Source organism: Capsicum annuum, chromosome 10 (genome assembly GCF_002878395.1).
Source record: "Capsicum annuum cultivar UCD-10X-F1 chromosome 10, UCD10Xv1.1, whole genome shotgun sequence".
In the NCBI taxonomy this organism is placed as follows: domain Eukaryota; kingdom Viridiplantae; phylum Streptophyta; class Magnoliopsida; order Solanales; family Solanaceae; genus Capsicum; species Capsicum annuum.
The window spans coordinates 70,092,972-70,100,735 of NC_061120.1; the positions used below are offsets into that span (position 1 = coordinate 70,092,972).

The following is a 7,764-nucleotide window of genomic DNA, read 5'->3' on the forward strand; positions in this document are numbered from 1 at the left end:
TTTACGAGCTCTTAGGGCACGGGGAGGACGAGGAGGGAGATTAACCGATTCGGATCTAACGTTAACATTTCCTACTGCAGGCGTCTCACCAATATTTTCATCATCTTCTTCTAAATTAACCGCATCTACTTCATTTTCTTCTTCTATATCATAATTTTTTTGAGCTACTACATAATCCATATCGTGGGCACCTACAACTAAAGGTCCACCTACTTCTTCCTCAAAAGGTTCACTAAGCGGTGCCGGAGGCACACGGGTATATCTACTACTTGAAGGACCTCTATCGCTAGTAATTCATTTTTTTACTACCACTACCACTTCCAGAACAAAAATTTTTAACACCTTTAATAGTGAGATTTCTTAATTTATCCATAATATAAATTAAATTAAAAAAATTTAAAATAAACAAATATAATAAAATTAAATACTCAACAATTAATATACAAAATAAAAATTAAACGTAAGAGAGGGAATGACAATACCAAATTTTGGAAGTATGCGAAGATTGCGACTTTAGAAACTTCTACTCGTACTTTGTAATCACAAAATTAAAAAATTAAAGTGAACACTTTAGGAAATTAAATATATTTAATATTTGAGAATTGAGATTTGAGAAATAATGAGATTTGGGTATTTATAAGATTTATTTTTTGGTTTTAAAAAATTATTTAATTGAAAAAAAGTTTTTTCTTTTTAATGAAAAGGGGATTTTAGCCCTTTTGGGCTCCCAACGGCTATATTACCGTTGGGCCCAATGGCTATAATGATCCAACGATTATTTTTTTAAAATTTTCATTTTTTTTCTTAATTGGATTGGGTCGGACCGATTAACCGACGGGCCTGAATTAATTTTGATTCGAATTGGGTTAACCGGGCCCAAAAAAAATTAACCCAACCCGAGACCCGGTAAACTACAATCTATGGGCTGACCCAGGTCAAATCGGGCCGGGTTGATGTGGTGGGCCGGACTGGGCCTGTTCGGGCCGGATCAAACCGGCCAGGTATTCTTGATTTGGAATTCCGCTACTGGTCGAAGAGTTCATAGGCACCATAGTTCTTAGAAAAAACCATCTTACTATTTCTTGGACGATAGCATCTTTGAAATTTTGTGATATCTGCTGGGAAAATATGGCTGGCCATTTAAATCTTTGCTATTGAAACACCGTATTGCTTTCTTTTAGGAATCTCATTGGTCACTTGTAACCTGTAGGCTTGGTTTGGTTTTGTTCCAGTTAGAATTTTGGAGAATTCTATATTCATATATACTTACAATTTCCTCTTTATTTTACATGTTTCAGACCTGAGATGTAATTAATGTGTCTTTCATCCAAAAGCTTCATAGTTGATTTATTCATATATCTTGGTATGCTGCTAAAAAGTAAACATGCCTTAATTGTTTCTTCAATTTTTTTTTACTTTGAATAGATTTGGTACAACAATGTTCCCCACCCCGAGCTTGTGAAATATAAGAAGGACCAGAATTGGGTGGTCAAATCTGGTGATTATCTTGTTTTTCCTGGTGCTGAAACACAATTAAAGGACGGAGCTACTAACTATATCGAGTCCATTCAAAGGTAGTATGTCTATTTTACAAGCTTATTTTTCTTCATCACATCAAGCAACAATATACAGCATTGCTATTAGATTATATTGGATTTCATTCTGGTCATGTTAGTTCCATTTGTGCTTTATTGAATTGTATCCCTTTCAATTGAATGAAATCAAATTTTGATAATAATTTTAATGTGAAATCATTTTCTTGGAAGTTGTGGCAAGCTTTGTTGCATAATTGCTACTGATTTTCACTATACATTGTTGTGTGACTGCTTCGAAGGGATATATCATCACTATAAGCCATTTTCTGACGGCGAAATTAGGAGTGAGTCAATTTCTTGAAATGAATTTTCGATGTCTCAAAGTATATGGAGGTTCTTTTCCCCTCAGACAAAATATATTCTCAAACTACATGCAGGTGGAATTTTGTATGTATGCGAGATTATAGTTAATACTTTTGTTATTTACAGCTAAAGCTTTATAACTCTCTCCTGAAATGTTGCATTAAGAACCATTCTATGAGAAAAAAATACTTTAAGATAATCAAAAAGTCAAAGGGTTTAACTCCCTAGGAGATAGAATCCAAGGGCAATGCGTGTTCGTGAACTTTATCTTGTTCTTCCATTTTTAATTTATTGATTTCTTGTTTATGGGGGGTTCAATTTCATCCAATTTGCTTTACTTGAGCCGAGAGTCTTTCGAAAATAGCCTCCTACCTTCCCAAGGTAGGAGTAAGGTTCGCGTACACACCACCATCCCTAAACCCCACTTGTGGGATTACATCTTTTACTTGTTCTATAGTTGTTGTGTTGAGAATTCGGAATGATCCCTGGAGCTCTACTGTACTGATTATAATTTTTAAGCTGAGATGTTTATTTCTTTTTCATTCAGACTTTTCCACAAATTGAATGGGGAAAGAATATAAGAGTTATTTTAGACGTTGGATGCGGTGTTGCTAGCTTTGATGGGTATTTGCTAGATATAAATGTCATTACCATGTCATTTGCACCCAAGGATGACCATGAGGCTCAGATACAGTTTGCACGGGAACGTGGAATCCCCGCTACTTTCTCAGTTATTGGAACTCAAAAGGTTGCATTTTCAGATAATGCATATGATATGATTCATTGTGCAAGATGCAGGGTTAATTGGGATGGAGATGGTAATCACCGTTTTCAAGTTTCCAAGCTTATTGGCAATATATGTTTTACTTCGTAATCGATTTCAAAATGCAGAAGGAAAACCATTGATGGAACTAAACAGGATGCTTAGGCCTGGAGGGTTTTTTGTATGGTCAGCAACTCCTGTTTATCGGGATGACGAAAGAGATAAGAAAGTCTGGAAAGGTTCTTACTCATAGATACTCAGTTCTTCAAATTAACATTCTTATAAATTTTTTATTAATGATCAACTTCAATCCGAATGCTGACTAGGTGTATGCTGGTATATTGTACCATTGTTCTGTGTGCGATCACTGATTTTATTATTTTGTGACACTTTACTTTCTTTTTGTTTGTAGCTATGGTTGCACTAACTGAAGCAATATGCTGGAAGGAGGTGAAGAAGACCTTTTTTGACTCAGCTGGAGATGGGCTAGTTATATATCAGAAGTCGGTTTCATCCTCCTGCTATGAGAACTGGAGAGAAAATAATCCACTTCTATGTGACCAGAACAATAGATCAAATAGTTCATGGTAAGCTCAACACGGCATGATGCTCATTTTCATTATATCGTTTACTTTGTCACAGTGTCATCATTTCGCTCCAATCATTTATTCTATATTGTATGAGAAGGTATATGCCTCTGGACAGCTGTCTTGTACCACTCCCCATGAGCAGAACTGGCAACACGTATGAGTGGCCTGCACCCTGGCCCTAGAGGCTCAATAATAAACCTGAACACTTCTCCCAAATAATAGATGCTGAAGATGTTTTCGACGAGGACATAAAACATTGGGCAGCGTTGGTCTCAGATGCTTACCTTGGAGGCCTGGGTATAAATTGGTCAAGCGTGAGGAACATGATGAACATGAATGTTGGTTATAGAGGGTGAGGCGTTTGAAGCTTTTCTATCGAGTTATCATGAAGTTCAGCATGTTCAGGGGCTCCGGTAAGTGTTAAGACTCAGCATGTTGTTTGAACCTTTTAGGTCACTAGTGCATCGCGATTCTTAATTTTCTTCTATTTTTTCCTACTGTGTAGTTATTGTTCTGTGGGGCTAGATGTATATGGCTTCTGTTAGTGCTTTCACTGAAGTAGACACTGCCCTAAAAGTGGTCCTTAAACTGAAACCTCTCTATAACGATGTTGTTTGTTTGGATAACTTTTTGCTTGCTCTAGTGAAATTTTGTTATAGAGAACATATATATAATATAACATAAGATGAATATACAATCCCACAAAAGACTTTATCGTTATAATGAAATGTTGTTCATTGTAATAGAGGATGACTATTATAGAAGGTTTGACCGTGTACGAACACTCTTAAGCTTCTAGCATTGTGCAGTGTATGAGTTTATCAGAAGTGGTTAAAAGTTAAGCTGGTGCATTTGCTATAACTTGTAGTTTCCCACAGCTATCGTACAGACGATATTTACCCAATTAGCCCAGACCTATAGTGATTAGTACTATGAATGCCAGCGTACTTACAAAACTTAATAGAATAAAAAGAACTTATAGTTCATGAAAAGGTATTTTATCTTTCAAATTCACAAGGAACTTCCTGAACTTCTTACTTGATTGAATAAATTAAAGAAACTTTGGATTCACATACTTCCTCATTTCACATTGAAAAAATATTTGAATATTTGTCGAGCACAATTTTTTTCTTACTTTTATTTATCCACAAGTGATCAAGTCGATCTCGATTGAAGTGAATGATGAACTTTTTGAGCTATTTTGATATATGTTTAAATACGTTTAGTTTTGTGTGGAACTTATTAAAAATCTTTAAAATATTGTATTCTAATTAGTATGTGTAATAAAAGATATGTTTTTTGAAGTTCATTGCAAATGTATGCATTGAATTATTTATTGGATAATTGGCGCGTGAGATTATATATATGTAATGTGATTAGTGATGTATACATTCGGACCAAAATAGTTATTTTTTAGGTGTAAAGCTATTCTCATAAAATGTGGCTTGAACTCCTAAATTTTAGATAATATTGCCACACTTCAGAAGTATGGCTTGTTAATTAAATTGTGGCATGTACCTAAAATATGCTTACAGTTTACAAGTGTTGTCATAGAAGATGTATAAAAGGCTACAATTTAAGTGTGGTCAATAATAAAGAAAAAGCCACATTTTTTAAGTGTTGTTATAGAGGTGTTATATAAGGCTATGCTTGTAAAGTGTGCCCAATAACTAACTAAAGGCAACACTTAAAAGTGTAGCCATTTAGAAGTTGTAAAGCGTGGCATTTGCACTTTAATGACCACTCTGTTTAAACGGAGTTGATATGTGACAGCGCCTAAGCGAACGCGCAAGTGTACGTGGTCTACCAAGTAGTAAAGAGGCCTTCAAGAAGTCAAGTATCGATCCCACAGGGACTTGATCTCACAACTATTTGTATCTAGTTCACAATTTAGATTTAATTGATGCAAGCGTAACCAAAAAGAGAGTTTGGAAATTGTAACTCGCAATTGAAGTAAATAGTGATTAAATAAGAGTCTGGAAACAATCAATGGAGTAAAGCTAAGGTTAAAGCACTTCGAACAATCATACTATGCTATTGAACTTCATTCATTGACTTGTTTGTCTTGGTTGTTGATTCGTAGGGTTAATTGCATGATCATGGTTTCCCGACCTCTAATCGTTTACCTAATATGGACATTACAACTACATCATTGAGCGGGGATGTATTAATCCAATCAAGCATTTGAAAACTATCATTCTACGTTTGAATCAAGTAAGGCATCTAAGTACAGCCCTGTCCTAGACACTAATTCAAATTCTTTATTTCATAAAAGAATAAAAATCATACTTTATTTATTCCTACGTTCTATCTCCCTATTCCCTCTCCCGAGACCACAAGGGTGAAAATATGTATATTTTCCGGGTGATCAATCCATCAAATAGTTAAATCAAGAATAAACAAACAACCAATAATGATAAGCAAATTTAACGAAATTAATTCAAAACAATCATACTCATATTCTTGGCTTTAACCCCGGAAAGGGAGTTTTTAGCCACTCAGCCATAATCAACATCCAAATATTTGTATGAATGATTAAAACCATAAAGAAATCTAAATTAAAGAAATAAAAACCTAAAAAGAAGTTGGGGTAGCCTCCAATGCTCCTAAGAGGTTCCAAGCTCTCTAAAACGTGATTTAATATGTTTTATTTATAGTAGACAAGTCATAAACCGACTTGGATTGGGTCTCCATGTTATTATCCTTTAGCTGGGCACTTTTTCCCATTTTTGATGGTCACCGCGTCGCGGTGACATGCCAATCGCCATAGGACTGCGAAGCGGCATAATCCCGCCAAGATTCTGGAATTTGACAATTGCAGATTTGCTTTTCACCGCGACGCGGTGGCTTCTTCACCGCTATTACCACCGCGACGCAGTGGGTCACCATTTTGGTCCCTTCTGAATCCATTGGTAGGTTGCACGCGCCTAGTAGACGCTCTACGCGCCTGCACTCACCCAAGACATTTCAGGTGTCCAAAATCACTTTAAGTTATGTATTGTACTTCCGTGATCCATTCCAAGCTTTTTTTAGTTATTTCCACTTGATTTGAAGCTTGTGCATCCTTCATATATCATCATAGTCCATTCACCAAGCATCCTATAGCATTAATCACAACAATTTAGAGCTCAAAACAACACAACATCCTCGACGGTGGCTTCATTCACTTTGATCTTAAGCTTATTGTTTCGACTCTTGTTTTGATCCAATTGACCCTTGAACATTGTCAACAAGTTGTTTCACATATAAATACACAATAAAAACCTTATGAACTCATTAAACACATTAGAACCCAACACGATAGACTAGACAAACACCTAGCTCAAGCTAGTCACACCCGTATTCTCGGCTGAACTCTAAATGATCAATTTGAATCAAAATTCATGTGAAAACACCATTAACCATTGTAAACACACACTTGGACACTTAGATGCACATTTATCTCATTGTCAACACATTAAGCACATGAATTATCCTCAAAATAAGGCTTAAAAGGCTAGAATAGTAGCGCTAGAATGCATAAATACACCCAACATCACCACCCTACACTTAAAGCCTTGTTCGTCCTCGAACAACTCTTAACTATAAGCATCATGAGTTGTAACGACTCCACACTTCTACTACAATCAAGACTCTCAAGTTAGTACTACAATGATTATATAGAATGCAAGTTTCTAAACTAAGCATGTTATACACAGTTTAAAGCTCAAGAATCCTACTTCAAAACATCCTAGCCTCAAGAATGGACTCCATAAGTGGCTAACTCATTAATATTGCTCAATTAAAGACATCATACAATTCACCCATATTCATCAAACATGTGCCCCTCATAACAAGAGAGTTACCCATAATCACTCACAATAATGCAAATTTAGAACACAATGGCTATACAAATCAAGTTACGCTCACTCTCACAAGGAATTCACAAGCTACACTAGATGAACCACAGACTTTCCCTTAGTGTCATACTCCACTAATATTAGAATGTTAAATTTAGGATCAAATAGGTCTTTTTCGGGTTGTAATGTAGGATAAGGGACGGGTAGGAACTATTTGGGAATAGTGACTAACTTCTCTAAGAGCTTTAATACACTACATTATACATTTAAAACCAATCTCCAACAACCAAATTACATTTTTTCCATCCACCCATATCTTTTGTTTTGCCCCATTTCCTTTAAGTATTTTCGCAAACACATGATAGGAGTTTTGTTTATTACTAATGAATTAATTTTTCTTTCTTTTTCTTTTTCACAACCATGGTAATATTTCTAGCACAATGTCTATCACACCTATCCACCACACATCAATTATCAACACTAATAACTATTACCTTGGAGCATCAAATTCGCTCTTTCTTTTTCAATTTCTCAACTCCTTACTCACTTAATTTTTCATTAAAGCGACTAGGAGCTTTTTGGATTAAATTAAGTTTATCAAAGGAGGGATTAGGCACATATGAGGCTTCCAAAGAAAAAGCTAAAGGATCAACGGGGCTCACTAGGATTATGCA

At 35.5% G+C, this 7,764-nt stretch overlaps 1 pseudogene; it reads left to right on the top strand.

The window, feature by feature from the left end:
• Positions 1-953: 953 nt before the first annotated feature.
• Positions 954-4,553, top strand: LOC107844271 (annotated as a pseudogene).
• Positions 4,554-7,764: the final 3,211 nt, after the last annotated feature.